General features: G+C 50.0%; 1 protein-coding gene across 7 annotated transcripts in view; it reads left to right on the top strand.

Moving 5' to 3' along the window:
* Positions 1-15,443, top strand: part of EXD3 (exonuclease 3'-5' domain containing 3) — a 193,064-nt gene that overhangs the window by 127,671 nt on the left and 49,950 nt on the right. The window lies entirely within an intron of this gene.

Genomic DNA, 15,443 nt, shown 5'->3' with positions numbered 1-15,443 from the left:
AACCCAGCCAGCATGACCAAAGGTGAGGGATGCTGGGAGTTGTAGTCTCAAAGCTCCGAAGGACACCAGGGTGAGCAAGGCTGCTGTAAAGAGCTTTCAAGGTCAACAGCAGCACTTTGAATTGGACCTGGAAATGGATGTGGAGCCAGTGCAGCGGGACTAACAGGAGAGTGCCCCATGCCCCACAGTGATCAGGCAGCTGTATTCTCCCCTAGCTGCCATGTCCACCCCATCTCCAAAGGTAGCCCCACACTAAGCGCATTTGTTGTTCAGTCGTTAAGTCATGTCCGACTCTTCATGACCCCATGGACCATAGCACGCCAGACCTTCCTGTCCTCCGCTCTTTCCCGGAGTGTGCTCAAATTCATATTCATTGCATCGGTGATGCTATCTAGCCATCTCATCCTCTGCCGTCCCCTTCTCCTTTTGCCTTCAGTCTTTCCCAGCATCAGGGTCTTTTCTAGGGAGTTTTCTCTTCGCATTAGGTGGCCAAAACAGTTGAGCTTCAGCTTCAGTATCTGTCCTTCCAATGAGCAGTCAGGGTTGATTTCCTTTAGGATTGACTGATTTGACCTCCTTGCAGTCCAGGGGACTCGTAACAGTCTTCTCCAGCACCACAGTTCGAAAGCATCGATTCTTCGGGGCTCAGCCTTCCTTATAGTCCAGCTCTCACAGCCATATGTTGCTAGTGGGAAAACCATAGCTTTGATTAGACGGACCTTTGTCGGCAAGGTGATGTCTCTGCTTCTTACTATGCTGTCTAGGTTTGCCATAGCTTTCCTCCCAAGGAGCAAGCGTCTTTTAAGTTCATGGCTGCAGTCACCGTCTGCGGTGATCTTGGAGCCCAAGAAAATAAAATCTGTCACTGCTTCCATTTCTTCCCCTTCTATATGCCACGAAGTGATGGGGCCAGATGCCATGATATTAGTTTTTTTAATGTTGAGTTTCAAGCCAGCTTTTGCACTCTCCACTTTCACCCTCAACAAGAGGCTCTTTAGATCCTCTTCGCTTTCTGCCATTAGGGTGGTCTAATGATACGTCTGCGTATCTGAGGTTGTTGATAATTCTCCCGGCAATCTTAATTCCGACCTGTGATTCATCCAACCCGGCGTTTCTCATGATGTACTCTGCATATAAGTTAAATAAGCAGGGCGACAATATGCAGCCTTGTCGTACTCCTTTCCCAATTTTGAACCACTCGGTTGTTCCATGTGTGGTTCTTACTGTTGCTTCTTGACCCTCGTACAGGTTTCTCCGGAGACAGGTAAGGTGGTCTGGTACTCCCATCTCTTTAAGAATTTGCCAGAGTTTGTTGTGATCCACACAATCAAAGGCTTTAGCGTAGTCAATGAAGCAGAAATAGACGTTTTTCTGGAATTCTCTTGCTTTCTCCATGATCCAGCGAACGTTGGTGATTTGATCTCTAGTTCCTCTGCCTTTTCGAAACCCAGCTTGTACTTCTGGTAGTTCTCAGTTCACATGCTGCTGAAGCCTAGCTTGTAGGATTTTGAGCATAACCTTGCTGGCGTGTGAAATGAGTGCAATGAGCGCAATAAGCGCATTATAGTAGTCTAACCTGAGGACTCCTGTCATGCATGCATCACGGAAGCTAACCACACGTTGCAGACATGATGGGCGCTTTGGACACTCTGCAGCCATATAAGAGGGAGCCCCTGGGGTGAGGTATAGCACCCGTCCCCAGCCTGGTGCTCTTCAGAGGTGTTGGACTGCAACTCCATGCTGCATGTTGGCTGTGAATGCAGTCCGACACCTGCGGAGGCCTCGGGCTCTCTTAGGAAGTTCTCCTTCACAAGTTCTACTGAAAGGCTTTGCAAACAACCTGGGATTGTTTAACTTGGAAAAGAGGTGAGTGAGGGGAGACAGGAGAGCCGTGCGCACCCATGATGCCTGGTGTGGAGAAAGTGGAGCGGGAGACATTTTTCTCCCTCTCCCCTAATGCTAGGACCCTAAGGGGTCCCCCTATGAGGCTAATCAGTGGCGGGTTCAGGGCAGAGAAAAGGAACGATTTCGTCACACAGTGCAGAGTGGAATTCGCTACCGGAAGATTAGTGATGGGCACCAATTTAGAGGGCTTTAAAAGGGGGTTAGACAAATTCCTGGAGGAGGAGGCTATCAGTGGCTATAGTCCTGATGGCTCTGTGCTACTTCCAATACCAGAGGCAGTATGCCTATGTGCATCGGTTGCTGGAGAACATGGGAGGGTGCTATACTTGCACTCCTTTCCTGCTTGTGGGCTTCCCATTGGGGCATCTGGTTGGCCACTGTGGGAACAGAATGCTGGACTAGGTGGACCCTTGGTCTGATCCAGCATCAGGGCTCTTATGTTCTTAAGAGAGAGCAAGGGTGGGCAACTTTTCACCCTCCAGAAGTTTTGCTCTATGACTCCCATAATCCCTCTCTATTGGCCATGCTGCGTAGGGAGTTGTAGGGTCAGAAGTTGCCTACCTTTGCAAGAGAACATCCCCAAGGATCATAGTCCATGTTAGTAACTGTCTGGATTTTCCACCTCCAAGAACCAAAATAGTCCTCCTGTGGGTTCAAAAAATGTAGGCCCAACATCTAAATGATCTCCATCAGCTTCAACTTCTTTTTTTAAAATTAAAACAACCAAACAGTTTCTGGTCCTTAACTCTGCGCTGATAGTCTTGAATGTGCCCCTCCCTTTCAGTGCCTGTTGAACTCTTGGAAGCCACAGGGGCAGAGGCTAGGGCAGTGGGGGCCCAGAGATTCAGCCCCCTGCTGTGCTCTGGGTCCTCTTCCTGGGACTGGCAAAAGTGGAGGAAATTATGCAGAATAGTCAAATTTTCAGAATAAATTATGTGAAGTAAGAGGAAACTATGTACAAGGGCATAATTTTTCTTGGATGCAGCTTCATTTGATGCAGAATGGGAGTAGTGGATTGGCCCCAAAGCCCACCCTGCCGTGCATGCAGAAAGCTGAAGCATGGATGTCTCTGTCTGTCTGTCAGTCAGCTATCTCTGTTCTAGCCAGGTCTGGATATAATCAAGATCCGACCCCAAATTCTGGGCTGAAAAAAAAATTGAATTCTGCCATCTGTTTCTGCTGGTTATAGGGAGGAGCAAACAGGCCTACAGGCTACGTAAGTTCTGCCTGCTGACCACCAGCAATCCTGCTCACTTTCTGCTGTCTGAATCCTCTCTTCATAGCCTTAGGAACTAGAAGCTTGGAAAGTAGTTTAATGCCAAGGTTCTGGGGAGGTTGAATTTTTGTGCCTGGCATCTGTTTCTGTGCTTGCAAAGTGTGATTGCAAGATGGTGGAAGACACACCACCCCAGCTTAGACCCAGTCGACAATTGTCTTCCCCTGCCTTTGGCCGTTTTTATATGAGGAAGGGGAGAAATTGGAGTGTAGAGAACTACCTACGATCTGCTTGTTAAATTACATCGGCAATAAACCCCTCTCTAGAGGTGACCCCATAAATCCTCTGGAATGCCCCCACGATCCTTTGTTGTCTGCTCTTATCTCTCCCCAGGGAATTGTTTATGGGCCTGCGGTTGCCCTTTTATTCAGGGTTTCTAATATGTCATCCAAGAGGAGAACATTTTGAGCTGAGGCAGCCAATCAAAAATGAAACTGTGCCGGAGGGCCAGCTTATACCATTAGTGGCAAAGCTGGGGCAGGACTGTGCCACATCAGGCTGCAGGTGTGCATATCTCGAGGGCCTTCAAGTCCCTTCACCTAGAGCCTTCACCTGTCGGGGAGGTGTTCAGCCCAGGCTTATCTGCTGACCTGCTGCATGGAGCTTTGCTCTCCGACATGCTTCTGACCGCAGAGGCTCTCACAGTCTGCGGAGATGGTGAAAGGGCCCCCGAGGCTTCGGGAGTGGAATGTTTGTGCAAAGGGGGCCTGCCATCTGCTGCCCTTAGTGTAGGTTGAGCAGAAGGCGGATCAGTGCCTACCAGTAGATCTCTGGACGGTTTGCCATAGATTGGCAGGGTTTCTTGGCAGTAACGAGGCCATCTTCCCCCTTCCCAATCAGGCAATTAGCCTCTCTCACCATCTGCAGTTAACTCAGGTGGAGGGTCATATTGCATAGGCAGGTTGCCCCAGAGGGTGTGTGTGGGGGGGAGGTGACTGGTTCCACCCCGAGATGGCTATTACATTTGGATACACCCACCAATTTGCCATTTTGCGCCTGGATCCCACCAACGGACCTTGGGCCTCTAGTCAAAACACCAGAGCCCATCTCACAAGCCAGAGGTCTGTGTGCGACCGTTTTAACATACATATGAGGCATTCTCCCCCCGCCCCCACATACACAAATTACCAGGAGGGCCTCTTCTTACCCAGGGGCGCAGGGGTGCATTGGAGCCATGCATGTTCGCTGTGGCTGTCAGGTTGGCATGTATGTGTTGGAAGCTAAGGAAGAGAAGGCCATCCATGGCTACTAGTCCTGGTGGTTATGTGCTCCCTTCAGTAGCAGAGGCAGTATGCCTGTGCACACCAGTTGCTGGGGAACATGGGCGGGAGGGGGCTGTTGCACTCAGGACCTGCTTGTGGGTTTCCCTGTGGCCACTGTGTAAACAGAATGCTCGACTAGATGGACCTTGGTCTGACCCAGCATCAGGGCTCTCCCTATGTGCAAATTTCCCCTGTTCAGAGAGTACGCTGGGCAGGGCCTCTGGGGAAAGGGATTGTCCAGGCAGAAGTATAAGAGGCGGCCTACTTCAGACGTGGGTAGAAGGTCCATCTCCAGATGTTTTGGACTTCAGCTCCCAGCACTCCTGACCATGGGCCATGCTGGCAGGGGCTTCTGGGAGCTGAAGTCCCAAACATCTGGAGATCTCCCTTCTGCCCACACCTGTCCTGCAGCAACCACTGCAGCGCCACTCTGCATGCTGCAGCTGAGCTCCTCACCCACTGGCATGCAGGAGGGTCTCCCAGACTGCAGCCAGGCTTTCCACCCTGCACTGCCTGTGTGCAGGATTTCCTCCCTCTCCTCAGACTTAGAAAGCTCGCGTCAGCCAGTTGCCCACAAAAAAGGGAAACTGTCCTTCTTCACCCAACACAGCATCCATTTATGGAACTCACTGCCCTAAGATGTGGCGTTAAACCAGAGGGTCTGACAATTTGGTGGAGGAAGAGAGGAGGTTTGTCGAGGCCCTCAGCCACACTAGCTGAGTGGAGCCTCCAGGCTTAGCGGCAGCCTCCCTCTGAGGGGACCAGCCACAAGGGAACAGTTCTTCTTGTGTTCTGAACTGGGACAGAACATGTTTCTCTGTAGGTGCAGTTATCAATGAGACGTTTGCTAGAAGCTCTGGCTGGGGGCGGTGGGGTCAAACAGTTTGCAGGGTTAGTTCAGCATGTGGATGCCAACACCTCCACCATGGCCTTGGACCGCCCCAGGCCACAGTTTTAATTTTTCCTTTTCCAGCAGAATCCAGCCCCAGGTACTTCCTCCCTTTCTCCCTCTGGCCTTTTGTGTCTCCCACCATTTTCTCTTTGGTTGGCATGTTAACACAACTGTAGGTAGTGTGCGCACGCGCGTGCGTGCACACATACACACGGCGATCATTCCTGTGCTTTCCCCAGACACGATAGCTCCATGCAGCTCCACCAAAAAGGCTCTGCCGCTTTGCGGAACAGAAGAAATGTACACCCCGGGAAACTGCCTTCTGGGTGGAACCTAAGGCCACCTAACCCAGCACCTGGTCTCTGACCACAGCCAGCCCAGCACCTCTTCTGGGAACTCCACGAGCAGCACACGGAGGCCCTGGCCCTCTGCTGCTCTTGCCCCCAGCACCTGGCTGTTGAAGGCAGAGTGTCTCTACATGGCTAACCCCCCCTCGCATATTGAGGCACCCTTCGCTGGAATAATTTCCTGGCTGGGGCTCCCCCTGGCCTCCTGCTTCTTTCAAAACAGCCAGGGCCGCTCCATCCCTGGGCCCAGCACCAAGGCGCTCAGCAGAGAGAGGGGGAGGTCTTTGTTTCTGTTAGTATTACTGTCATCATTGCCACCTCCCTCCTGTCTGGCTTGTATCCATGCCATCTCCTCTCTTTCTCCTGGGCATGCTGGGGCGGGGGGGGGGGGGTTGAATATGGCCCCTCCAAGGGGAGAGAAAGCCCTCGTCTGCGGAGAGGAAGCGGCTCTTTCCAAGGGTGCGCCGGCTTGGCTTGGCTGGGTGATCCATTGTGCAGAGACAGTTCTGTGTGGGTGCGTTGCGTCCCCCTGCCGGGTAAAACTCCTGCTTGTTGGATCCCCTTTGAGCCCCATATTTCCTCCCAGTTGCCCATCCCAGCAGCCTCCCCTCCCACCTCTGCATCACGTTGTGGATTTGCGGACTCCTCCAAGTGGGGACTTGTAGCAGGGACAGGGCTCTAGGAATACTTTTTGAAAGGCAAGGCTAGCCTTGACCCTTCACCGATCTCTCAGGCCTCTTTGAGATGCAGCTTAGGCTGCGGGGGGGGGGGGGGGGAGGAAAGGAGAGTGTCTGAGGTGATTTCAGTAAGCCCTGCCCCATTCTGTGGCTTTTCATGCCGCCTTAAGGTAGTGTTGGCGGCGAGGAGCCTCTTGACCCTGAGCATGTGCAGAGTGCCTTTCCCTTACGAAACGTAGCCACAGCCAGCCTGTACACATCAGGAGGGATAGGGTTTATTTCTTTATTTCCCTGATATCTATTCCTCAAAGGAGCTCAGGGTGGTGGCATATTCGGTTTTGCTCTCCCCACTCCTGTTTTTATTCTTGCAACAACCCTGCAAGGTAACTTAGGCTGAGAGATAAGTGACCAGCCCAAGTTCACCCAGCGAGCTTCATGGCTGAGTGGGGAATTGAACCCGGGTCTCCCCAGTCCAACACCACATTAAGCACCCCTATCCAGCCCCAGAATGCTCTCCTCTGCTTCCATTCCAGGATGCACAGACCTAAAACAGGTTGGGGGTGTTTCTGGGCATACGCAGAGTGGATTGGGCTCAACAAGCCTCCCCTCCCTACGTTGCTCCCAGGCACTTAGCGGGGCTTCAAGAGGGAGGGAGGGAGGGAGGGAGGCTCCTAGTGGCCACAGTCCAAAGGCCTTGTGCAACCGTTCTGTCTTTCCGTCCTGTATGGATTTTCCACTGTAAAGAAAAAGAGACAGAAGCAGTGGGAAAACACTGGAGGGTTCAAATGGCAGGCGTCATCTGGGCCCCCTGTAAAATCCCATATTTGAGGCAGGAGAGCAATGTCTAGAGAAGGGGCGGGCAGAAGGTAAACAGAGATCTACGGATGGATCTCTGGGTGATCTGAAGTAGATTAACTAGGCTTTTTGGCTGCCAGTGGTTTAGCAATCGTGAGGACAAAAAGCCTTTCCCCCTCCTAAATTAAGAAAGGGCGGGGGGATACCAGTAGCATTGTGTGTGAAAAGGCGTTTGTGCGAGCCCACGTTCTGGCACGCAGACACGTTCCTGGCTTGTGCGTGTGGCCAGAGACTCCTTGTGCTGGGATTCAGCGCCCCCTCTTTTGCACTAGGTTCCACTTGGAGTCCTTTGTTGTCCCTGAGTCCAGGCCTGAGGTCTGCTGCAGAGGAATGAGCTCCTTTGGGATGGACTCCTGTGAACCGGGCAGGGTGCACTGCAAAAGGTGCCGCCCTGCTAGAGCCCTTGTCTAATCAGAGGCCACGCCCTCTGGCACTGCCACCGCTGCTGCTGCCATCCAGGTGCAGGAGCACTTCATCAAATCGCGGGCAGCACGATTGCAACTGATGGAGAGCAAAGGATTTGGGGCAGGGACGGTGTCCTCAGCTTACCTCTTGCAGTGTTCGGGTTCCCACGCCTCGCCAGGCAGAGCATCCCGGAGCCAAACTTCTCACACCCGCCTCTGAAGGTTGGCACACCTGCCCCTGATCGAGAAATGCTGTTCCTGCTTCTCGGGGTGGGGGAGCCAGGGACTTTTCAGCTCACCTAAATTCTCCAAAGGCCACACTGAAGATTGTTTTGGCTCTCTCCCATTTTTGAGCAGTTTTTCAGCTCTTTCTAGTGGGAAAAGGGTGCATTCCTGTGCTTATTTTTCACAAGTGTGCACTTTTCCCCTATGGGCTAAAGCATGAAAATGTGTATTTTTTTAATGCACATTTTGAAGTGTGCATTTAAAAAAACACACGCATTTTCCTAATGTGGTTGCAAATTCAGGAATTTGTCAACATTTCTCAACACCCCCCCCCCCCGCTCAAGTTTCGTTTCAGATTACAATCAGGACATGTTTGCATGATTTGCAGACAGTAACGAAATTCTCACATATCCCTACCTGCTTCTGTGTTTCTGATGGCTGAAGCTGGCTCCCCCTCCCAAATAGCTTTACTTTCAGAGAAGAAAAGGATAGTAACCACCACTCCTAGGAGACGCCCCACCCCCTGCTCCGTTCCTTCTGGTTTTTCCATGAATCACCAGTCTGGGCATGCCTCTTCACTGGATGAGAGACAAGCTCAGTGTAATGGCTCATGCAGAGATGTAACAGGGAGCCTCATTTGATGGCAGGTGATTCTGCTGAGCCTCGCCTTTCTGGTGTGAGGGAATGACCCAGTTGCACACCAGGCAGGCTGATTGGAAGGCCAGGCCAGACCATTACATTGTGCAGAGACATGCCAAGCAACCTCCTTTCTGGGCGCACACTTTAACTTTCTTGTGGCGTAGTAGCAATTACCAGACCGGTTGGTAGGGGTGCACGAAAGCCACTTACCTGGTCTCGCAGCTTTTCGTGGTGGGGGGGAGGCGCTTCACTGCTCTCACACCAAAGTTCAGGCCGGGGGGGGAGGCTTCCCGCCTCGCCCGGCCAAAATTCAGGCCTGGGAGGAGGCGCCTCACCTCGCCCGGCTGCAAAATAAAAAGTTAAAAAAAAACAAACACGCCCCCGTGATAGGCTACGTGACGATTAACGTAGCCTATCATGGCTAGATCTGCAAAGTCAGCCGTGATAGGCTACGTTAATCGTCACGTAGCCTATCACGGGTAACTTTAAGAAGAAAAAAAAAAGCGCGTACGCAAATGGCGGCCCCCATAGGGAGCCGCCATTCGCGTTCCTTATTTGGTCGCTGTAGTCTACGTAAAGATTTACGTAGACTACGGTGAAAATAAGGGCAACGCAAATAGCGTTGCCCTTATTTTTGCCGTAGTCTACGTAATCTTTACGTAGACTACAGCGACCAAATAAGGAACGCGAATGGCGGCTCCCTATGGGGGCCGCCATTAGCCGTACGCGCTTTTTTTTTTTTAAGTCACCCGTGATAGGCTACGTGACGATTTACGTAGCCTATCACGGCTGACTTTGCAAATCTAGCCGTGATAGGCTACGTTAATCGTCACGTAGCCTATCATGGGGGCGTGGGTTTTTTTTTAGTTTTATTGGAATGGCGGCGGCGGCAGCCGGTCGAAAGATCGGCTGCCGCCCCCGCCCCTGACGAAGACCCGACGAACCGCCGCCGGGACCCACCGCCGGGAGGGACATTCGGGAAAGGTATGTCCCGTCCCGGGGGGGGGGGTGCGGGGGGCGGGGGGGTGCAGAGAATTTCTCCCCGAAACTTGTTCGGGGGGCCAAACACGTTGGCGCTCAGCCCCCCGAAGTTTTGGGGAGAAATTCTCCGCCAGCCCTACCTGTTGGGGATTTCTGCTCCATGGCAACTGGGTATCTGCTCTCCAAGGTCTCAGCTGAGATTCTTTTAACTGGAGGCTGAACTTGGGACCGTGAAGGTTCTTGAAGAGAGTTGACAGTGATCTGAGATGCATGGGAAACACACACCACCTCTGTCGCCTCTGGTCAAACAGGTTGGGCAGGTTTTCAAAAAGATACAAACCCTTGCAAAAGCTGATTGACCCAGAAGCAAAAGTGGAGTAAACACTGCATGCTAAGGAACAGCACTCCCTCTTTCAAACTTTCAATTCTTGGGGGGGGGGCACCCAAACTATTGTTTCTGCATCCCTTAGCCGTAAGGGAGGGGCTGTAGCTCAGGGCAGAGCCACTGCTTTGCATGCAGAATGTCCTGGGTTTAGTCTCTGCCATCTTCAGTTAGGAAAGATCAGGTTGCAGGGGATGGAAAAGCCCCTTCTCCACCTGAGACTCAACAGGAGACAGATTGCAAAATCTGGTGTAGAGTTCTGCTGTCGTTCCCCATGTGTGCATATCCCTGCATGGAATGCACACAGGCACTGTTGGGGTCCCCCAGAGGCACTTCGGAGGGTGTGAGGGGGATGACAGAGGGTGCTGGGCTCTCCGAAGCACCAATCTGCAGATGGGCGTTCTTCCCTTTTGCAAAAGGACACTGAAAGAGCCACAGTTAAAGCAGCCTCAGTTTCACTAGCTCTGTGTAATGAGAGCAAACACGTTTGGTGTTTTCCAGAGGGGAAGGGACTTGTTTTAGCGGTCAGGCCCTCAAACGCTGGCGGGTGTGAACTTCCTTTCCCAGGGTTTTTCTCACAGCCAGGGTGACGTCAATGTTCACCACCAGCGGAAGGCCTGACAGCTTTGATCTGGTGTCTTTCCGAAGGTACCTGACATGGGTTCAGTAAAACAGATTTCTGTTCTCTCCCCCTGCTGCCCCGCAATAGTTTTAAATTGTGAAATTTAAATGGTGCAAAGAATCTTCTTCCTTTTTTCCTAATGCTAGAATTCATGGTCACCCAGTGAAGTTGATTGGCAGCAGATTCAGGAGAGTCAAAAGAATTGTTCACAGGAGGCGTCATGCACCTGTGTGATTTGCTGGCACAAGATGTACTGATGGATGCTGGCTTAGATGACTGAAAAGAGGCGTTAGACACATGGGTGGGAGGAGGCAGCACTCTGAGCATCTCTTGGCCAGGTGAGCTCAACGGAACCTACATGCTCAGGGTAGGTCACCTCTAAACACCAGATGCTGGGGACAAGCCAAAGGGAAGCCTGCCACCTTTACACCCGGTCTTTCAAGCTTCCTGGAGGCATCTGGTCTGCTCCAGTTGAAAACAGGGTGCTGGGCAGGAGGGATCTTGGATTTAATCCAGCAGGGCTCATGCTGGAGGTGACGCAAGGCTGGAGGGATCCAAGCAGGTGGACAGGAAATACAAGATGGGTTGTGGGTGAGTGGAAAGGTAGCAGGAATCAGAAGTAGGTGGGCATAAACTGGAGAAGAGGGCGACGCAGACTCAGTGGGAGATTTGCTGTATGTCTACTGCACTGTCCTTGATCAGCTGCCATATTTATATGAAAGCAGATCAATCAGGAGGCCTCTTCTTGCTGCCCCAGCAAGTAGGGAGGGGGCCAAAAGACACCCAGGAGGGTGGCCATCTCCCCCTGGGGGTGGGCTTTTTTGGTTCAGACCTGGCCCTCCAAACACCCCCGTGCCCAGTTTGAACTATCTCTTCTTCTTTGGAATAGGACAACTCTTGGTCAGAAGGTCATTTATTTATTTGACCAGTGATAACCTGCTTTTTTTCTACTCTGTGAATTCTCAAAGGGGAGAGCGATATTAAGCACAAGATAAGTCACCAACTTATCTTAACAGCAGGGGAGAACAATACACACCTAACTAAGGTAGTTTAGGGGTTAAGAGTCTGCCAAGAAGGAACGAACGAACGAAATATCCCTTACAAGGTTTTACCATCAGCCTGTACCCACCGTTGGGTGTTTTCCCATAATCCTCTTCAATCTTTGACAATCTGAGCACGCTCGGTATGGCCAAAAAGGAGAAGAAACCCCGGCCACAGCACTACCTCTCTCTCTCGCTCTCTTTTGTTTCTGTGAGTTCATTTCTCAGAGGGAGAAAGCGGAAGTATCCCTTTGGGACCAAGGCTGGCAGAGAGCCATTGCGGCAGCAAAGAAGACCTTTCACAGCCTACTTCTTATGTCTCCTCGGACTACTTTCCAGCAGCCCTTTTTTGAGCAGTGGTCTTCCACCTGCCCAGACCTAGAAGCACCCCTTTGACTCTCACCTGCAGCATCGGACCTGCCCTTTTCATTGTTACATACATTTTATTATTTCTTTAGTTCCATCGACATTTTCCCCCTGGTGTTCAGTACATTTTTTCAGAGTGGCTGACAAACGATGACAAATATCAAAACAACGACACTCAAGACAGGCAGGTGTTTAAAAAACAACAATGAAAATTGGCTGGGGATGATGGGAGTTATAGTGCAGCCCATTTGGAGGGCACCAGATTAGGGAAAGATACTTTAAGGCAGCAGAACTCCATCATAAAATCAGTCACTCCTTCTGTCTCTCGGGTAACCAGGTGTGAGGGCCAGTATGGCTGCCATATTTTTCAGAGTTGTGGGGCCTGGGGATTTGGTTACAGGTGGGCTTTTCAGCCCAAGTGACAGAAGCTGGACCCACCTCAATGCCCTCCCCCCCCACTTTAAATATTAAAAGCAAAACAGATCAAACACAGAGTGTTGTGTCCATCTCTACAAACAAGAATTAAAATGTCAGTATGCGGGTCAGACATATAATATTTTCCCAACAAAAACAGGGACAAAACCAACCATTCACTGGAGAGAATATTCTTCTCAAAGTCCAACCTTCTGCGTGTTTGCAAAAGTAAGTCCTACTGTGTTCATGGGGTCTCCTACAAAGGGAAGGGTGTAGCCTAAAGGACTCTGATTATGTACCTCATAATAAGGACCTCGTAATAAGTCAAAGTTACCTTTCTTTTGCCTTAATTATATATTAAGTGTATATGCATACGAACATAAGAGCCATGCTGGATCAGAACAAAGGTCCATCCAGTCCAGCATTCTGTTCACACAGTGGCCAACCACCTGTCAACCAGGAACCCACAAGCAGGGCATGAGCATGAGTCATCAAGACTAGTAGCCACTGATAGCCTTTTCCTCCAGGAATTTGTCTAACCCCCTTTTAAAGCCATCCAGATTGGTGGCCATCGCTACATCTTCTGGTAGTGAATTCCATAGTTTAACTATGCACTGTGTGAAGAAGTCCTTCCTTTATCTGTCCTGAATCTCCCAATAATCAGCTCCATAGGATGACCTTGGATTCTAGTATTTTGAGAGGGAGAAAAATGTCTCCATATCCATTTTCTCCACACCAGGCATAATTTTGTACACCTCTATCATGTCTCCCCTCACCGTCCTTTTTTCCAGGCTAAACAATCCCAGCTGTTGTAACCTTCTCTCATAGGGGAGATGCTCCAGCCCCTTGATAGTTTTAGTTGCCCTTTTCTGCACTTTTTCCAGCTCTACAATATCCTTTTTTAGGTGCAGTGACAGAACTATGCACAGTATTCCAAATGTGGTTGCACCATAGCAGGACACGGAATAATGGACTCAAGTTACAGGAAGCCAGATTCCGGCTGAACATCAGGAAAAACTTCCTGACTGTTAGAGCAATGCGACAATGGAACCAATTACCTAGGGAGGTGGTGGGCTCTCTCACACTGGAGGCATTCAAGACGAGGCTGGACAGCAATCTGTCAGGGATGCTCTGACTTGGATTCCTGCATTGAGCAGGGGGTTGGACTCGATGGCCTTATAGGCCCCTTCCAACCCTACTATTCTATGATTCTGTGATTTGTATAAAGGCAGTATGATATTGGCAGTTTTATTCTCAATTCCTTTTCAAATTATGCCTAATATGGAGTTTGCCTTTTTTACAGCAGCCGCACACTGGGTGGACATCTTCAATGAGCTGTCACCACAATCCCAAGACCTCTTTCCTGGTCTATCACCACTAGTTCAGAACCCAAGAGGCTATAGTTGAAGTTGGGATTTTTTGCCCCAACGTGCATCACTTTACACTTGCTTACACTGAACTGCATTTGCCATTTAGATGCCCATACTCCCAGTTTGGAGAGATCCTTTTGGAGCTCTTCATAATCCTTTTTTGTTTTAACCACCCTAAATAATTTGGCGTCATTGGCAAACTTGGCCACTTCACTGCTCCTAATTCCAGATCATTTATGAACAGGTTGAAAAGCAGCTGTGCCAATACAGATCCTTGTGGGACCCCATGATTTACATCCCTCCATTGGGAGAATTTACCATTTATTCCTACTCTGCTTTCTGTTCTTTAACCAGTTACTGATCCATAAGAGGGCCCCTCCTCTTATTCCATGACTGTTAAGTTTGCCCAGGAGTCTTTGGTGATGGACTTTGTCAAAAGCCTTTTCAAAGTCCAAGTAAACAGTGTCTACCGGATCACCCCTGTCCAGATGTTTATTGACACTCTCAAAGAACTCTAAAAGATTAGTGAGACAGGACTTACCTTTGGGGAAGCCGTGTTGATTCATTTTCAGCCAGGCTTGTCCTTCTATATGCTTACTAATTTTACCTTGAATAATGCGTTCAGTCAATTTACCCAGAAGAGACATTAAGCTAACTGGCCAGTAATTTCCCAGATCCCCCTGGATCCCTTCTTGAAAATTGGTGTTACATTGGCCATCTTCCAGTCCTCTGGTACGGAGCCTGATCTTAGGGACATGTTGCATATTTCGTTCAGAAGATCAGCAATTTCATATTTGAGTTCTTTGAGGACTCTAGGATGGCTTCCATCTGGGCCTGGTGATTTATTTGCTTTCAATTTACCAGGAAGGTTGAGAACTTCATCTTTGTCACCACTATTTGCCTCAGGTCTCAGACTCCCTTCCTGAAAACATCAGTTCAGACACAGGTATCTGTCATTTATCTTCTGCAGAGAAGACGGATGACAGGAATTCATTCAGCTTCTCTGCAGTCTCCTTGCCCTCCTTCAGTACTCCTTTAACCCCATGGTCATCCAATGGTCCAACTGCCTCCCTAGCTGGTTTCCTGCTTCTGATACGTTTAAAGAATTCTTTATTGTTGGCCTTGATGTTCTTAGCGATATGCTCTTCACCATGCTTTTTGGCATCTCTTGTTGTCTGCTGGCATCGCCTTTGTGCAAGCTTGTGCTGCCTTTTCTTTTCCTCACTTGGGCAAGGCCTCCATTTTCTGAAGGAAGCCCTCATTTCTCCAATAGCTTCCCTGACGCTGCTCGTCAACCGTGCCAGTGGCCTCTTGGACATGGTGCTACCTTTCCTAACCTGTGGCATACATTTTAGCTGGGCTTCTATTATTGTAGTTTTGAGTAATCTCCAAGCATTCTGAAGGGATTTAATCCTCTTGACTCCCCCTTTTAACTTCCTTTTCACCTGTTCCCTCATTTTAGAGAAGTTTCTGCTTTTGAAGTCAAATGTGACTTTGTGGGACTGGGCAATTTTCCACCTAAATATATATAAAATCTGATAGCACTGTGGTCACTGTTTCCAATTGGTTCAACAACATTTACATCTTGTACTAGGTCCTGGGCAACACCACTTAGGATTAAATCCAAGGTCGCCTCCCCTCTGGTCGGTTCCATGACCAACTGTTCTAGGGCACAGTTGTTTAGGGCATCGCGAAATTTAACCTCTTTGTTGTGGCTGGAGCATGCATTTGTCCAGTCAATGTGGGGTAATTGAAGTTGCCCATCATTACAACACTTCCTTGTTGT

Source organism: Heloderma suspectum, chromosome 14 (genome assembly GCF_057233095.1).
Source record: "Heloderma suspectum isolate Gila_16-S chromosome 14, 16-S_ref, whole genome shotgun sequence".
In the NCBI taxonomy this organism is placed as follows: Eukaryota; Metazoa; Chordata; class Lepidosauria; order Squamata; family Helodermatidae; genus Heloderma; species Heloderma suspectum.
The sequence above is the reverse complement of the archived record's forward strand: the minus strand, read 5'-3'. Positions and strand labels throughout refer to the sequence as shown.